This window comes from Dermochelys coriacea, chromosome 12, assembly GCF_009764565.3.
Source record: "Dermochelys coriacea isolate rDerCor1 chromosome 12, rDerCor1.pri.v4, whole genome shotgun sequence".
Taxonomy (NCBI): Eukaryota; Metazoa; Chordata; order Testudines; family Dermochelyidae; genus Dermochelys; species Dermochelys coriacea.
In genome coordinates, this window is record NC_050079.1 from 5261 (window position 1) to 24099 (window position 18839).

Below are 18839 nucleotides of genomic sequence, written 5' to 3' on the forward strand. Positions count from 1 at the left end.
TGAGTGGAGCTGGCTTTCCATGATGCAGTTCCTGTTGTTCCTTTATTCTCTTGAATTGGACTTAGCTTCTAGTTCCTGCAATCCAGTTTCTGCCAGTCTTTGTTCATGCTCAAGTTGCAGTTTACTTGCTGCCTTTTGCATTCTAATTGCTTCTGCCTGTAGCATCAGGGAAGGGCTGTGCTCCTGTGCCACTGTAACAATGTTGGTTCTGAGGGGATCCAACTGAGAGTGCTCCCAGAAAACAAGCCATCCCTGCACAAAGAGGGAGACCAGGGCCTGTCAAAGCCCAGGATTGAACCAGGGACCTTTAGATCTTCAGTTTAATGCTCTCCCAACTGAGCTACTTCAGCAGCCTTATAGCACCCTTTGGCCTCCTGCTTCTCTGTCCGGGATGTTTTTGTCAGCTGTGCACACAAAAAGGACGTCATTATGAGAGGCCCATGAAGGGAAGACTCACTTTTGCCCGCCTTGCTCAGCTTGACTTGCTTCCTCACCCCATTCCTGCCTTGGTTCCCGGGTTGACCTGGTGGTGGAAATGGACTAGGGGCCAGTGGCACAGGGAAGAAGTTGAGGTGGATCCTGAGTTAGTCTGGCCACCACTTGCCGCCCCACCCTGTTGTCCTGGCTTCCCACTGGACGTCATTTAGGGAGGGAAGTGGGGCTGAGGGATCCCCAGAAGGGAGGGGGGGAGACAGAGGGTTGGGGGGAAAGGGGAGCTGGGATGTTGTGGGGCCTGTAGCTAAGAAGAAGGGTTAGGGTGAACTAGGGGGAGGTGCTGAAGGGTCCTGACAGATGGGGGAGGGGCTGGGGGAGGGTTACAGTGGACTGGGTGGGACAGTGGAGGGGTCCAGGGATGGGACAGGTTGTGGTGGGTTGAATGGGATATCGGGGGCATTGGGCGGGGAGGGGCCCCACAGACAGAGGGAGGAAATGGAGGAGGAGGTGGGTGGGGATCGGGTGGGCTGAGAGGGCCTCACGGGCACAGAATCAGATGGGAGGAAAGGCTGGGGAGCTTGTGGCATGCAGAGGCATGAAGGCGACACATGCCTGAGGACAGGAGAGGGACACCTTAAACCCTAAACCTGTGAGAGTCAGCACATTCCAGAGAGGTGGCAGGGAAAACAGCCAATGCAGAAAGTTGGTCAATCTGGTTATTATCGAGGAACTCACAAATGTCTCAAGGAAACTATGGCCCAGCAGAGAATCCCCATGGGAGAGAGAAATAACACATGTGTTGAGGGTGGGAAAAAGTTCAGTAGGCACTCACACCTTATTAGACATCAGAGGATCCACAAGGTGCCACAAGTACTCCTTTTCTTCCTATGAATGTTGTGAGTGTGGGAAACCTTCACTCACAGCTCTCATCGTATTAGACATCAGGGAATCCACAAAGGGGGGAGCAGCCCTATGAATGCTGCCCCTGGGGAAAACTTTCACTCAGCGCTCACACCTTATTAGACATAGAATCATAGAATCATAGAATATCAGGGTTGGAAGGGACCCCAGAAGGTCATCTAGTCCAACCCCCTGCTCAAAGCAGGACCAAGTCCCAGTTAAATCATCCTAGCCAGGGCTTTGTCAAGCCTGACCTTAAAAACCTCTAAGGAAGGAGATTCTACCACCTCCCTAGGTAACGCATTCCAGTGTTTCACCACCCTCTTAGTGAAAAAGTTTTTCCTAATATCCAATCTAAACCTCCCCCATTGCAACTTGAGACCATTACTCCTCGTTCTGTCATCTGCTACCATTGAGAACAGTCTAGAGCCATCCTCTTTGAAACCCCCTTTCAGGTAGTTGAAAGCAGCTATCAAATCCCCCCTCATTCTTCTCTTCTGCAGACTAAACAATCCCAGCTCCCTCAGCCTCTCCTCGTAAGTCATGTGCTCTAGACCCCTAATCATTTTTGTTGCCCTTCGCTGTACTCTTTCCAATTTATCCACATCCTTCTTGTAGTGTGGGGCCCAAAACTGGACACAGTACTCCAGATGAGGCCTCACCAGTGTCGAATAGAGGGGAACGATCACGTCCCTCGATCTGCTCGCTATGCCCCTACTTATACATCCCAAAATGCCATTGGCCTTCTTGGCAACAAGGGCACACTGCTGACTCATATCCAGCTTCTCGTCCACTGTCACCCCTAGGTCCTTTTCCGCAGAACTGCTGCCGAGCCATTCGGTCCCTAGTCTGTAGCGGTGCATTGGATTCTTCCATCCTAAGTGCAGGACCCTGCACTTATCCTTATTGAACCTCATTAGATTTCTTTTGGCCCAATCTTCCAATTTGTCTAGGTCCTTCTGTATCCTATCCCTCCCCTCCAGCGTATCTACCACTCCTCCCAGTTTAGTATCATCCGCAAATTTGCTGAGAGTGCAATCCACACCATCCTCCAGATCATTTATCAGAGGATAAGAGGATCATCAGAGGATCCACACTGGAGAGAGACCCTATCAGTGCTCCAAGTGTGGGAAATTCTGGCCCAAGCTTCTTACAGCATAGCTCCTGCCCTGGCCGCCTCTCCCTGGGAGAACAACAACAGACAGACAAAAGGAGAGTCTTTTCTCCATTTAAAAAAGTTCTAGCCTTCCCAATGGCTCTTTTGGCAAGGTGTCCACTCACTTTCTTTTACCTATGCATAGCAGTGAGACTTTTTAACCCTTTACAAGTAGAGCAATTAGAGAACAGCTACTAAGAGGGATTTCATAGCTATTGCCTGGGTGGGTGTCCAAAAAAAAGGGAGCTACTTGCCCCTCCTTTCTTTTATCACATTTGGTAACTACTAAGTGTAAGCACAGAATCCTAGATTGATTTGCTGATTCTACTGCTGGCCTTCCTAACGGCACAGCAGGGCTGCTCCTGGTTCTGCACAATGTTGTTTTGTTTAGCAGAGACTATGAAGGGACTTCTAGCTATTTTGCAGTGGGAACTCTGTTGTTAAGTGAAAGAAAAGGAGGACTTGTGGCACCTTAGAGACTAAGAACTTTATTTGAGCATAAGCTTTCGTGAGATACAGCTCACTTCATCGGATGCATTTGGTGGAAAGTACAGTGGGGAGATTTATATACAGAGAGAACATGAAACAATGGGTGTTACCATACACTCTGTAACAAGAGTGATGACATAAGGTGAGCTATTACCAGCAGGAGAGTGGGACGGGGGGAATCTTTTGTAGTGATAATCAAGGTGGGCCATTTCCAGCAGTTGACAAGAACGTCTGAGGAACACTGGGGGGTGTGGGGGGGAATAAACATGTAGAAATAGTTTTACTTTGTGTAATGACCAATCCACTCCCAGTCTCTATTCAAGCCTAAGTTAATTGTATTCAGTTTGCAAATTAATTCCAATTCGGTAGTCTCTCATTGGAGTCTGTTTTTGAAGTTTTTTTTGTTGAAGAATTGCAAATTTTAGGTCTTTAATCGAGTGACCAGAGAGATTGAAGTGTTCTCCAACTGGTTCTTGAATGTTCTAATTCTTGACATCTGATTTGTGTCCATTCATTCTTTTACGTAGAGACTGTCCAGTTTGACCAATGTACATGGCAGAGGGGCATTGCTGGCACATGATGGCATATATCACATTGGTAGATGCGCAGGTGAACGAGCTTCTGATAGTGTGGCTGATGTGATTAGGCCCTATGATGGTGTCCCCTGAATAGAAATGTGGACAGAGTTGGCAACGGGCTTTGTTGCAAAGATAGGTTCCTGGGTTAGTTGTTCTGTTGTGTGGTTGCTGGTGAGTATTTGCTTCAGGTTGGGGGGGCTGTCTGTAAGCAAGGACTGGCCTGTCCCTCAAGATCTGTGAGAGTGATGGGTCGTCCTTCAGGATAGGTTGTAGATCCTTGATGATGCGTTAGAGAGGTTTTAGTTGGAGGCTGAAGGGGATGGCTAGTGGCGTTCTGTTACTTTCTTTGTTGGGCCTGTCCTGTAGTACGTGACTTCTGGGTACTCTTCTGGCTCTGTCAATCTGTTTCTTCACTTCAGCAGGTGGGTATTGTACTTGTAAGAATGCTTGATAGAGATCTTGTAGATGTTTGTCTCTGTCTGAGAGGTTGGAGCAAATGTGGTTGTATCGTAGAGCTTGCCTGTAGACAATGGATCATGTGGTGGAGTCTGGATGAAAGCTGGAGGCGTGTAGGTAGCAATAGTGGTCAGTAGGTTTCCGGTATAGGGTGGTGTTTATGTGACCATCGCTTATTAGCTCCGTAGTGTCTAGGAAGTCGATCACTTGTGTGTACTGGTCCAGGCTGAGATTGATAGTGGGATGGAAATTGTTGAAATCCTGGTTGAATCAGGTTGAGCCTGGTTGAACTCTTGGCTCTGTTCCAGCAGCCCCTCGCTTGAAGGCCAAGTGCAAGAAGAAGAAGGAGGCCGGTGCTGGCAGAAGAGGGTTTTGATTCATCGACCTGTGTGCTATGAGCGCAGCACGGTTCCTCTGTGTCATGCTGCTGGCTTTTCTTCAGCAGCTCCAAGCAGCCCTGACTCCAGGCTAGTGCCTTGTGAGCTCTGGCATGGGCAGGGAATGGTGCAGGGAGCTGGGCAGTGGCCCTGGCAAACCAGCTGCTGGTAGGTGTCTCTGTGGTGTCATGGGTCAGTGAGTTCAGCTGTTAATGGAAAGGGGGGGGTTATGCTCCCCCAGGGATGCCACTGAAGGCTCTGTGGGCTCCTCAAGTTCTGCTGGGAGCCTTGAAGTCCCCCTTTTGCCACCTTGAGAGTGTCCCTCTTGGACACAGTGGGTTCACCTGCTGACTGGAAGAGTGTGGGGGCCGCACCACAAAAGCCCGTCTCTGAGCAGCCACGCTGCGGACTCAGGTTTAATCCAAGTGCAAAAGCTTCAGCCGGGTACGTTTCGCTCCCTTTCCACCTCCGCCCGGTGGCAAGGGAGAAACAGATGAGACGCGCCAGCTGAAGACGCATCCCTTCCACTTCCCCGTTGGCTGTGCAGAGCTCTTGGCCTGCCTCATGCCTCGTCAGGGAAGCACGGCCATGCTGCCCCAGCCTGAGTCACGGCCTCATCCTGGCCCGCCCCAGCTGACGGAGCACAGAGCCCCGCGAGTCAATGGCAGGTCGAGTCAGGAGCTGTGGCTCTTTCCCCTGATAGTCACACACAGAGCTGCCGAGCGTCCTGAGAGCCTCCCTCATGTTCTCCCACAGCAGCCGCCTGCCGGTGCGGGTGGGAGAAGGGGATGAGGAAGCGCGGCTGCCTCATGCCGGGACAGGAGCCTTCACCACACACAGGCCTCTTGCCTTCAGCCCAGGCAGCCAGAGGAGCAGGGGGGCTCCCTGGCAGGCCCCCGCCTCAGCCACCTCTGGCCTCATGGCCGAGGCTCTTGGGGCTCTAGTGGTTGCCAGCTTGCTTGAAGGCCCAGAGCAAAAGAAACAACCACCTGCCTAGCAGAGGATGGTTTCGATCCATCAACCTCTGGGTTATGGGCCAAGGATGCTGCCACTGCACCCCTCTGCTGGGTCTGCACCCACAGCCCCCAGCCCCCAGCATCCAGACTAGTGCCTTGCGACCTCTAGCATTAGCAGGCAGATGTCCAGCAGTGTTAATAACAGCAGCCTTGGATCTCTGTGGTGCATTGCGTCAGTGTGTTCTGCTGCTAACGCAAAGGATGGTGGTTTGAGCCTGCGACAATAGCTGAATTTCTTCCTTTTTCCAGCTGGGTTCTCCTCTCTCCCAGGACCGTCAACTATGTTCACACTGACAGGTTTCAGAGTATCAGCCTTGTTAGTCTGTATTCGCAAAAAGAAAAGGAGTACTTGTGGCACCTTAGAGACTAACAAATTTATTTGAGCATAAGCTTTCGTGAGCTACAGCTCACGAATGCATCGGATGAAGTGAGGTGTAGCTCACGAAAGCTTATGCTCAAATAAATTTGTTAGTCTCTAAGGTGCCACAAGTCCTCCTTTTCTTTTTATGTTCACACTCACTGCTTACTGAGCCCAGCACTCATTCTCACAGCTCTGACAAAGCACCTCAATCGTGTCCCTGCGTGACTCTTCCAGCCAGGGAGGACCAAAAGGATTCCCCTCTTGGGGCTAATTCCATCCCCTTGCCATAGGGCTGTTTCATCCTCCCGTGAGAAGGGAATGAAGGTGCTTGTATGAGCAAGTGTCTTAACACCTTCTCTCAGTTTTCAATCCAACTCTGCATATTGGGTCAGATCCTTGGCTGCTCTAAACTTGTGTGAGTGGAGATACACTGATTTACACCAGCTGAGGATATGGCCCATACCCTTTAAAGCTGTATCCCCACACCAAACCCCTAGGCAGCCGAGCACAGGTAGTGTTGTCTAGTGGCCAGAACAGAGGCCAGGGAGCCAGGAGACGTGTGTGCTATTCACTGTGTGACCTCAGACAACTCCCTGCTGCTCTCTGTGTCTCAGGTTTTCCTCCTTTGCAATGTTACTACCCCGGGGTCAGAGATGAAAGTAAGCCGGTAGGGGCTGGTACGGCGTACTGGTAAAAAAAGCTGCAGCAGCATATCGGCAAGAAAGTGGAGCATTCAGTACCAACTTACTTTCTGCCCAATTACTAAATGTAAACTTGCTTCACTTACAAGGGCTGAAAATATCAGGTTGTACGGTCACTGTCATAAATATAAAGGGAAGGGTAACCACCTTTCTGTTTACAGTGCTAGAAAATCCCTCTGGCCAGAGGCAACATCTGGTTACCTGCAAAGGGTTAAGAAGCTCAGCTAACCTGGCTGGCACCTGACCCAAAGGACCAATAAGGGGTCAAGGTACTTTCAAATCTTGGGTGGAGGGGGAAGACTTTTGTTTTGTGCTCTTTGTTTAGGAGTTGTTCTCTCTTGGGACTGAGAGAGGCCAGACAGAAATCCATCTTCTCCAACCCATCCTAATCCAAGTCTCCAATATTGCAACCAGAATAGGTAAGCCAGGCAAGGCGGATTGGTTTATCTTTTGTTTTATGTGAATTTTCCCTGTGTTAAGAGGGAGGTTTATTCCTGTTTTCTGTAACTTTAAGGTTTTGCCCAGAGGGGGATCCACTATGTTTTGAATCTGAATACCCTGTAAAGTATTTGCCATCCTGATTTTACAGAGATGATTTTTACCTTTCTTTTTTTTTTTTAATAAATTCCTTCTTTTAAGAACATGACTGATTTTTCCATTGTTCCAAGATCCAAGGGTTTGGGTCTTTGATGATTTTGTAACCAATTGTGAGGATTTTATTCTCAAGACTCCCCAGGAAATGGGGTATGTAGGGCTTGCGGGGGGAGATATTTTGGGGGAAGACATCTCCAAGTGGGCTGTGATAAAAATAAAGGGAAGGATAACCACCTTTTGTGTACACAGTGCTATAAAATCCCTCCTGATAAGAGGCAAAGCCCTTTCACCTGTAAAGGGTTAAGAAGCTAAGATAACCTTGCCGGCACCTGACCAAAATGACCAATGAGGAGACAAAATACTTTCAAAAGTGGAGGGAGGGGGGACAAAGGGTCTGTCTGTGTCTATGGTGCCTTTGCGGGGAACAGATCAGGAATGCAGCCTTACAACTGTTAGTTACTAAGTAATCGAGCTAGAAAGGCATTAGATTTCCTTTCGTTTAATGGCTGGTAAAATAAGATGTGCTGAATGGCATGTATAGTCCTGTTTTTCTGTCTTTTTCCAACTTAAGGTTTTGCCTAGAGGGATTCTCTATGTTTTGAATCTGATTACCCTGTAAGGTATTTACTATCCTGATTTTACAGAGGTGATTCTTTTACCTTTTCTTTAATTAAAATTCTTCTTTTAGGAACCTTCCAAGGGCTGAAAATATCAGGTAGTATGGTCACAAAAGCAAGGCCCTTCTGAATTCAGGAGGAATTTTGGATATGCACAGAACACAGTCAGGACTGGTCCCTGCAGGGTTACAGAACTGCGTTAAAGTGGAACAATTTTCAGCATGTGTGATTGGAGGCTATCTGGATCCATATGATAACTGTCCTACATAAAGGAGGAAAAGTTGAGGTGCCTTTGTTATTCTTTTCTTCCACTCTTTGTTTCTGTGGGGAATTTGCCAGTGCAATATTAATGTCTTCTCTTTCAACAAACAAAACTAAAACAAATGACAATGGCTGTTAAAAATAGCAATACCAGTCCGAGTTAGCACTGGGGAGATGCCAGCATTTGTTCAGTTTTATCCTACTTCTTCCACAGCACATTTCAGTGGATCAGCATATTTGATTGGGGAGAAATGAAGTAACAGTAGCCCAAATTGAGCTTGAGCACTCCTGAATTTTGAGAGTGTTCCAGTGTGGAAGGCAGGTGCTCAATTCCCTTTCTGAATATTGGATAAATCTAGAAAGGAAAAGCCAATTTCTGCTTCCCTGGCTCAGAATGGAAATCCTCCTACAGGCCTGGTACTGTATCTACAGCTGCCCAGGTTCTCTAGTAGAGACTCCCCTCCCTTACTTATCATTTTAACTTCTTGTGGGATCCACAGACCTCCCTTGCTAGGCTTCAGACAGAGAGGGGCACTGTCCACCCGGTTCCTTGTTTGGGGGTGGCCAGGCAAGGTCACACCAGCATCCCTCATCCAACCTGGGGAAGTCTTTGAGGGTGATATCCAGACCAAAGCCTTCTACTCCTTGGGCACACTTGTTCCCCATTCACAGCACCACCCCCTTTGAGCAGCCAGCTCCCCATTGCCAGCAAGCTACAGCACATGAGGTCTCAGGTTCCCCATTCCCTCCCGCTCCCTTTCCTGTGGATAGTGCCAAGGAAATGCTGGGAAATGTAGTTCCTTCCCTGTTCCAGGGCTGGCTCTGTAGGCAGGGAGCTGGCCAAGGAACTACAGCTCCTAGGGGCCCTCAGCTCCCAGGCTGTATCCCTGCTGCTCCGAGGCTCCACTTCTGCAGCCCTGTGAGAGGGAAGGAAACGAGTGTTATGGGCCCCATCTGAGCTTGAGTCCAGAGCCATGGAGCCATTGGTGCCATGGTGAATCCAGTCCTGTCCGGACTAGCACCTTGCAAGGTCTAGTGTGGGCAGCAGATGTGCAGGTTGCACAGTCTGGCTAAGAGCAGCCATGTCTCTGGGTGTCTCTGTGGTGCAATGGGTGAGCATATTTAGCTGTTAACCAAAAACATGGCGGTTCGAGCCCACCGAGGGACGGTGGTAATCCCATGCTATTTCTTTGCTTCTCAAGATGTGCTGGGAGCCTCAAAGTCTCCCTTTTTGCCACCTCAAAACCATCCCTCTTGGCCTCAGTGGGTTCAGCTGGTGGCCCACAGAGCAAGCTGGATGCGAGTCAGAAACCCATCTCCCAAGAGCCATGCCAGGGGCTCGGGCTTAATCCTCGAGGCCAAGTCAAAAACCTTCAGCCGGGCACGTTTCGCTCCCTTCCCGCTTCTACCAAGCAGCAAGGGAGAAACAGACGAGCCATGCCAGCTCGAAGACTGCCTCCCTCCCACTTCCCTGTAGGCTGCTGTGACGTTATTAATATGAACTGGGGCCAAATAGATCATTGTTGCCACCACTGTTATATATTTACAGCAAATATTGTACAAAGGTTGGCGTGTGAGGAGTCGATGACATGGTTATGATTTGCAGGTTATAATTATGCTAGCTGTATGTGTGTAACATTTTTGTAGTTGAAGATATGAATATGGGCTATGTACTTGTATCTCAAATGTATCTGATTCCAAGTCGTCTCAGTGATGCATCTGGTCAGCTTCTTGAGAAAGGACTATTCTCAGTAAGTGCCCAGTCAAGAAAGACTGAACAGACAATGGTCTTTGGGAGATGCCAATCCACATCTGAGCTTTCCTGGGAACATTCAAACTAACATAGAATCATAGAATATTAGGGCTGGAAGGGATGTCAGGAGGTCATCTAGACCAACCCCCTGCTCAAAGGAGGACCAATCCCCAACTAATTCCTCCCAGCCAGGGCTTTGTCAAGCCTGACCTTAAAAAACTCTAATGAAGGTGATTCCACCACCTTCCTAGGTAAGCCATTCCAGTGCTATTTACCCATGGATCCTGCACTGTTGGTTTGCTTGGTTGATCTGGATAATCCAGGGATCTGTGGTGCCCCTTTGCTATGGGGCTAATTAGGGCAAATACCAAAGGGTTGGGCCCTGCTCTTCACCCCAGGAGGGGCAGAAGGGCAGGAGAATCTCCTCCCCAGACCTCCACTGCCTCTGGCTGCTGGAACAGCCTTCCCTGGTGCTGCAAGCTCCAGCTGCACCTCCCCCAGTGCCCAGCTCCCATCTTCCCCCAATAGCTGCCCCTCAGTTGAGGCGTGCATCCAGCACCCACAGAACAGGGCCCTGATCCCTGTGTGGGGCCCGATTGTGCTACTGTAATCCCCATAACAAGGATACCTGCCTCACCCAGCTCTGGGCCACTTGGGGGCAGCACAAAAGAAATCAAATCTACTGTCAAACCGCGGGGGAAAGGGCGAGGGTTTGGGGACGGCAGTGCTAGGTAATTGCAGGGTATCTGCCAGGTGGTATAAAGTGCTGCCTAGAACTGCTATTTACCCTTTTCCATTGTAAAAACTGACTATTTATTCCTACCCTTTCTTTCCTATCTGCTAACCAGTTACTGATCCATGAGAGGGCTTGAGCCATCTGGAGCAGCTTGTAACTGTGAGTGCCAACCTCAGGGCAGACTGTTTAGGAGCAGGTCACAATCCGCAAATTGCTTGGGTGTTCTATACTTAGAGATCACCAAGTATCAGATTATGGGGGATGTGCCTTTTCTGACTTTTTAAACCAAATGGGCTATTTTTGGATAATTTAAGCATTATATGCAGAGAACTAGCTTAAATACAAATGTTAAATCTGTTCCTGTCACTTTAATAACTGAGACTTCCTCTATCTGAGGTCTATCTATTCAACTGATTTTTGGATTCGGAAGATGGAATAGCAACTGGCTCCATCCACTGCACACATTACCCTATTATTGCAGTACTGAACCTCCAGGAACAGTGGACCTCCCGATGGGGAGAATATCATGCTTGAAGAGCAGCAAAGAAATACGGTATTGTCTCTGTTACCATTTGGTTTCTACTAAGAGTTTGGCTTTGAGTCATTTGTAACTCTTTGGTTAGTTATAAGTAACATCTTATTATTAGAAAAAAGAAAAGGAGTACTTGTGGCACCTTAGAGACTGACAAATTTATTTGAGCATAAGCTTTTGTGAGCTACAGCTCACTTCATTGGATGCAACCGATTAAGTGAGCTGTAGCTCACAAAAGCTTATGCTCAAATAAATTTGTTAGTCTAGAAGGGTGCCACAAGTACTCCTTTTCTTTTTGCGAATACAGACTAACACGGCTGCTACTCTGAAACCTATCTTATTATTAGGCCTCTCAGTTGAAAGGCTGCTCTTGCAGATTTTCCTTTGTCATTGTTTGTAGGTCAGTTCAACAGTGGCTTTCTAAGTCTATTCTGAGGAGGTTCTTACACCGTCTCCTTAGTATACCTTCCAGAACTGATTGCATGGTTTGCATGGCTTTCCCTCGTCTCCCCACAGAAGAGAAATTTCCCATCCCTTTCCCGTTGGGAGAACGCCACTGTTTTAACTTAGGAAACAATCTCTATAAATGTTTCCCCCAGACAAAGGATAGTTCCTAGGAGCAGAAGAGGAGGAAGGTTGTGGCCCTTTGAGTCCAATTCCTAACGTTTAAGGCCAGAAGAAACCAGCTGATCACCTCAGAGGAACTGAGGGGCACCAATGCCTGAGGCCCTCCAATGGCAAGGAACTGATTTGATGCAACTGACTGCATGTTTGAGGGAGTTCTGTGGGAAGGAGCCGAAAAGAGCATTGGGGCTGCAGTATAGCGCTTGCATAGGCTTTCTTTGCCCTGTTTTGCTGTAAGAGTTAACAGGGAGAGATTGCTAGTCACAGGTCAATGGGTGGGTTTGTGCAAATTAGAAGTGTACAGGGAACTGTCTTTGAACAGAACGGTGAGCTAAGGGTTCTTGCTTTGAATTCTTCCACTGGCATCATTTCGAGGAAGTGAGCCTCACTTAGAGTTACCTACTTATGGTGTTTCTTGTGTGGCTGGGAGCTCGTCACAGTGAGGTAGAAAGCGGAGGGGTGAGTGTGTGTGTCAGAGATTGTCGGCATTGCTTCTCGGCTCCTTGGAGCTCAGATCAAGTGTAGTATCTGTTTTTATCAGTTTAATCTCTTTTGATGAACACTTGCAATACCTGCTCTGAAGATGGATTCTCCTGCTGCCATTTCTGAAAAAAGTGATGCTGCTTTGAAGATTTAGTCTGCTGCTGCTACTTTGGAAGGAAATCCTCTCTCTGCTCCTGAGACATCCCCAGTTGCACCGTGTACCACCACTGCTGCTGCTCCACAGAAGGTCTCTTGGACAATGACTACAAAGAAGATCCTAGGTGCCTCCAGGACATTGCAGACCAGCAGCACCAAGGGGAAGAACGGTGGCTGCTCGAAGGACCCCCTCCGAGATGCTGTTCCAGTAAGATCCTGCATCTTGAGACCGGCCTTTCGGGACATCACAACTAGAAGGAACATCCCGCCCACTCCCCAGCAGCACCAGCCGCCGAGGGACAGCCCCCCCGCCTTACAGCAGCTGCCAACAGAGAGCCCCCCCACTTTCCAGCAACATCAACCACCAATGGAGAGCCCCCCCACTCTACAGCTGAAAGATGCTCTGAGGTGACCACCTCCCATCCCTGCAGCTGCCCAGGTCCCTGACGCTGGTGGTGCTGTCGCTGCTCTACACACCATCAAGAGAGGAATCTCCATAGACGGGACCAGCATCTCTCCAGAGACCACCCAGAGGGTCACCAGCGCCTCGCCAGATGCCTGCCCAGCCTCAGAAACCAACCAGAGGGACCCCAGGACCTTGCCAGATGCCCGCCCAGCCGGACCTCTCGACGCCACCCACCCACACCAGGATGAACCAGCCAGCAATACCAATGATGCTGCTGGAACCCCCCCTCTCTGCAAAGTAATGAGGACACCATCTAACTGCAGTACCCCCTCGCTGCGGACATGCTCATCCGCCCCATCTGCTCTCCGCCCGGAACCTATCAACTCCTCGGTGGCGTCACCAGGCACCTGAAGAGATGCCACAGCAAGCGGGTCACCTTCAGCTGTGCACTCTGCAGCCTGCCCTTTGAGACACAGAGGCAATGCAAGATGCACCAAGTCGCCTGCAGGAAACGCCTCAAGGGAACAACACAGTCTCCTACTCCGGCTCCCAGCCCTCCTGCTGCATGCCGGCCCGCTTCTCCTGAGCCTGAACAAAGAAAAGCCACCTTGCAAGCTGCCGTCAAGAAGCCTGCCCCCATTGCCAGGCCAGCGCAATGGGGTGCTGCAATCGAGAAGGTACTTGCTGCCTCGGGGAACATCACTCAGGTCCTCCTCAGCAGGAGGCCTGTCTCACCTTCTCATGTCGCCAAGCAAATCTCCATACTGAGACAACTCAGTGCTACCTCGTCACCTGTCCAACACGTCCCCATCCCCAGAAGGATCAGCGCCCCACTGCGCATAGCTGCTTGAGATCCTGTCGCCAGAAGAGCCAGCGCCACCCCTCAGACTGCCCTGGAAACTCCAATAGCTGGAGGAGAAAGAGCCACACCTCAGACCACCCTACAAGCTCCAGCAGCCAGAGGAGTCAGAGCCCCACCTCAGACCACCCTGTGAGCTCCAGCCACTGGAGGAGCCAGCACCATGCCCCAGATCACCCTACAAACTCCAGACGTTACTGGAGGAACCAGCCCCACAGCCACACCAAAGCACCGGGCCTTCATCGCCAAATGGCCCAGCACTGTCCCCAAGTCCATTCTGCGGGACAGTGCCTACAAGAGATCTCACGCTCCAGAAGCAACCGCTCAGGCAGCAGCCACTCAGCCACTCCTGAAAACTGACTATACACACAAGGAAGTGATGGCCAGACTCTCAAAAATGAAAAACACAGCTCCTGGGAAAGATGGCATCCCCTACAAACTCCTAAAAAAGCAAGATCACAGCTGCCTGGTCCTTGCCACGCTCTTCAACCAGTGCAAGCGATTCTGCCAGACTCCCAGCTCCTGGAAGAAGGCCATGACGGTACTGGTGTGCAAGAAGGGTGAGCAGGATGACCCCAGCAACTGGAGGCCTATCTCGCTCTGCTCCATGACGTACAAGTTCTATGCCAGCTGCCTGGCATTGAGGATCATGGAGTGGGGCCGCTATACACGGAGGATGGAGTGGAGGTTAAAGATAATCTAGGCATGGCCCAATATCTAAACAAATACTTTGCCTCAGTCTTGAATAAGGCTAAAGAGGAGCTTAGGGATAATGGTAGCATGACAAATGGGAAGGAGGATATGGAGGTAGATATTACCATATCTGAGGTAGAAGCGAAACTCAAACGGCTTAATGGGACTAAATCGGGGGGCCCAGATAATCTTCATCCAAGAATATTAAAGGAATTGGCACCTGAAATTGCAAGCCTATTAGCAAGAATTTTTAATGAATCTCTAAACTCAGGAGTAGTACCGAATGATTAGAGAATTTCTAATATAGTTCCTATTTTTAAGAAAGGAAAAAAAAAGTGATCCGGGGAACTACAGGGCAGTTAGTTTGACATCTGTAGTATGCAAGGTCCTGGAAAAAATTTTGAAGGAGAAATTAGTTAAGGACATTGAAGTTAATGGTAAATGGGACAAAATACAACATGGTTTTACAAAAGGTAGATCATGCCAAACCAACCTAATCTCCTTTTTGGAAAAAGTAACCAATTTTTTAGATAAAGGAAATGCAGTGGATCTAATTTACCTAGATTTCAGTAAGGCATTTTATACCGTGCCACATGGGGAATTATTAGTTAAATTGGAGAAGATGGGGATCAATATGAACATCAAAAGATGGATAAGGAATTGGTTAAAGGGGAGACTGCAACGGGTCCTACTGAAAGGCGAACTGTCAGGTTGGAGGGAGGTTACCAATGTAGTTCCTCAGGGATCAGTTTTGGGACCAATCTTATTTAATCTTTTTATTACTGACCTTGGCACAAAAAGTGGGAGTGTGCTAATAAAGTTTGCAGATGATACAAAGCTGGGAGGTATTGCCAATTCAGAGAAGGATCGGGATATTATACAGGAGGATCTGGATGACCTTGTAAACTGGAGTAATACTAATAGGATGAAATTTAATAGTGAGAAGTGTAAGGTTATGCATTTAGGGATTAAAAACAAGAATTTTAGTTATAAGTTGGGGATGCATCAATTAGAAGTAATAGAAGAGGAGAAGGACCTTGGAGTATTGGTTGATCATAGGATGACTATGAGCTGCCAATGTGATATGGCTGTGAAAAAAGCTAATGCGGTTTTGGGATGCATCCGGAGAGGCATTTCCAGTAGGGATAAGGAGGTTTTAGTACCATTATACAAGGCACTGGTGAGACCTCACCTAGAATACTGTGTGCAGTTCTGGTCTCCCATGTTTAAAAAGGATGAATTCAAACTGGAGCAGGTACAGAGAAGGGCTACTAGGATGATCCGAGGAATGGAAAACTTGTCTTATGAAAGGAGACTTAAGGAGCTTGGCTTGTTTAGCCTAACTAAAAGAAGGTTGAGGGGAGATATGATTGCTCTCTATAAATATATCAGAGGGATAAATGCAGGAGAGGGAGAGGAATTATTTAAGCTCAGCACCAATGTGGACACAAGAACAAATGGGTATAAACTGGCCACCAGGAAGTTTAGACCAGAAAATAGACGAAGGTTTCTAACCATCAGAGGAGTGAAGTTTTGGAATAGCCTTCCAAGGGAAGCAGTGGGGGCAAAAGATCTATCTGGTTTTAAGACTCTACTCGATAAGTTTATGGAGGACATGGTATGATGGGATAATGTGATTTTGGTAAGTAATTGATCTTTAAATATTCAGGGTTAATAGGACAAATCCCCTGAGATGGGATATTGGATGGATGGGATCTGAGTTACCCAGGAAAGAATTTTCTGTAGTATCTGGCTGGTGAATCTTGCCCATATGCTCAGAGTTCAGCTGATCGCCATATTTGGGGTCGGGAAGGAATTTTCTTCCAGGGCAGATTGGAGAGGCCCTGGAGGTTTTTCACCTTCCTCTGTAGCATGGGGCACGGGTCACTTAAGGGAGGCTTCTCTGCTCCTTGAAGTCTTTAAACCACGATTTGAGGACTTCAATAGCTCAGACATAGGTGAGGTTTTTGGTAGGAGTGGGTGGGTGAGATTCTGTGGCCTGTGCTGTGCAGGAGGTCGGACTAGATGATCAGAATGGTCCCTTCTGACCTTAGTATCTATGAGTGGTCGGTGAGCAGGGGAGCCATCAGCTCCACCCAGAAAGGCTTCATGTCCTGCGAGGGCTGCTATGAACACAACTTTGTCCTCCAAACCACCATTGAAATGGCCAGAAGGGCATGGAGGCAGTGCACAGTAGTGTGGCTCAACCTTGTTAACGCCTTTGAGTCCATGCCCCACCACCACATCTTTGTCACGCTCTAGGAGTTTGGGATGCCAGAGGTGTACGAGGGATGCAGCACCACCATTCGCTCGGTCAAAGGGGAAAAGGCCGAGATCCCGATCCAGAGCGGAGCTAAGCAGGGCTGTTCCCTCAGTCCCATCATCTTTAACCTCGCCATGGAGCCATTGCTGCGAGTGATCTCCAATGGCACAGATGGCTTCAACCTCCACGGTGAGAGGGTGAGCATCCTGGCTTACGCGGATGACCTGGTCCTGACCGCGGACGACCCAGAGAATCTCCAACATATGCTAGATGCCACCAGTCGAGCTGCCGACTGGATGGGGCTCCGCTTCAATGCAAAGAAGTGCACATCTCTCCACATCGATGGCAGCAAAAGGGACTCGGTGGAGACAACAGGGTCCCAGATCCAGGGCGAATCCATCATCCCCCTGGCAGAGTTGCAGGTATACCAGTACCTTGGCACGCCAATGGGTTTCCGTGTTTGGCAAACACCTGAGGACACCATCCAGAAGATCTTGCAGGATGCCACCAATATTGACGCCTCCTTGCTAGCAACATGGCAGAAGATAAACAGCCTGATCACTTTCCGGATCCCCTGCATCTCGTTCATCCTAAGGGGATCCGCTGTGGTGAAGGTACCCCTCAACAAGTCAGACAAGATTGTCTGGCAGCTGGTGAAGAAGCAGCTGATCCTTCCACAGAGAGCCATCAATGAGCTGGTCTACATCGCCCACAGGCATGGCGGTGCCAATGTCCCTAGCATGGGTGACCTGTGTGACATCGCAGTGATCACCCATGCCTTCTGCCTGCTGACATGTCCCGACTCCATGGTAAGGAACATTGCAGCAAACGCCCTCCATGATACAACAAAGAAGCGGATTGGCAGAGCCCCCTCCAACCAAGTCACCGCCATATTCCTGAGCTGTTCCCTGGATGGCAAATTCAGATGGGACGGGTGTGACATCGCTTCACTGTGGTCCCACGCTCGCAATGCCATGTGTCGCCTGGGGAAGTGCATCGGCTGCCGCTGGGAGTGGTGCGAGGAGCGCCAGGAGCTGGAAGTCCTGGTGCCGCAGATCATCACCATCATCAACCCGAGCACCAGGGGCATGCTGGAGAGGACCCTGAAGGCAGCCATCTGCTCACTGTACATGGAAACCCTGAAGCGTAAACCAGATCAGAGTAAAGCCTTCAAACTGACCAGCAAGTGGGACACCGGAAACCACTTCCTCGCCGGGGGGGATTCACCCGTTTCTCCGACTGGCGGTTCATCCACCGTGCCCGGCTCAACTGCGTCCCGCTCAACGGAGCCGTCTGCCAAGGGAACCGAGACAAGTGTTGCAGGAGGTGCGGCTACTTCAATGAGACCCTGCTCCACATCCTGTTCAGCTGCAAGCCCCACTCCAGAGACTGGCAGCTGCACCACAACTCCATCCAGAACCGCCTGGTGAAAGCCATCGCACCACGCCTGGGGGAGGTCGCCGTGAACGACACCATCCCCGGAACTGACAGACAGTTGCGACCCGACGTGGTAGTCGCCAACCAGGCCCAGAAAAAGATCATCCTCGTTGACGTCACGGTCTCCTTTGAGAACAGGACCCCGGCCTTCCGCGAAGCCTGAGCTCGTTAGCTGGAAAAATACACCCCCTGGCCGATGCCCTGAGAGCGAAGGGCTACGAGGTGCAAATGGATGCCCTGATCGTCGGAGCCCTGGGCGCTTGGGACCATGTGCTGTGGACCTGTGGGATCGGTCGATGCTACGCACGGCTCATGCGGCGCCTCATGGTCTTGGACACCATCCAATGATCCAGGGACATCTACATGGAACACACGACCAGCCACCGACAGTACCCGGAGGTGTGAGCCGGAACGACATTGTGCATCAACTATGAGAAAGGGACCGAGAGACTTTTTCCATTGGACCATATGAACTGGAATCATAAACTCACTGAACATTAAACCTCAGCAAATGAGGGTAAATCCATCCTCATCATCGTATCCACTCCTAAGACTCCACACCTGAACATAGCCATTATATGAACAACATACCCCCATATCTCAATGTCTGTACTTTGACCCATTAACCTTTTACCCCCAATCGGGGAGATTGCAGATGATGTATTCCTTAAACCACCCGATCCTAAACCGAACTTCGCACTCTTGATACTCTGTACCTTATTCCCTGATAACCAGAAACTTCTTTGCTTAAACTCTGTACTGTTTCCTTTTTATTTTAACATCATCTTAATACAATTATTAAATCTGTTCTTATCAGTTTAATATCTGATATGTCCTTTATTTGAGGACTGTCTACTGAATTGATTTTTGAAACAGGGGGATGGAATAGGAGTTTGCTCTGTCCACCCCATGCATCGACCTGGTATTGCAGTGTCTCCAGTAATGGTTTCAGAGTA

The 18839-nt window shown here is 49.3% G+C and overlaps 2 non-coding genes and 2 pseudogenes across 2 annotated transcripts; 3 read left to right on the forward strand and 1 right to left on the reverse strand.

Annotated features, from left to right (window-relative positions):
* Window positions 1-277: 277 nt before the first annotated feature.
* Window positions 278-350, reverse strand: TRNAF-GAA. Its single transcript has one exon. It is a non-coding gene; the product is annotated as a tRNA-Phe (tRNA).
* Window positions 351-10734: 10384 nt separating this feature from the next.
* On the forward strand, window positions 10735-10941 carry LOC119841503 (annotated as a pseudogene).
* Window positions 10942-12073: 1132 nt separating this feature from the next.
* On the forward strand, window positions 12074-12275 carry LOC119841490 (annotated as a pseudogene).
* A 6374-nt stretch (window positions 12276-18649) lies between these two features.
* LOC119841502 lies at window positions 18650-18839 on the forward strand. The gene has a single exon (XR_005288573.1). It is a non-coding gene; the product is annotated as a U2 spliceosomal RNA (small nuclear RNA).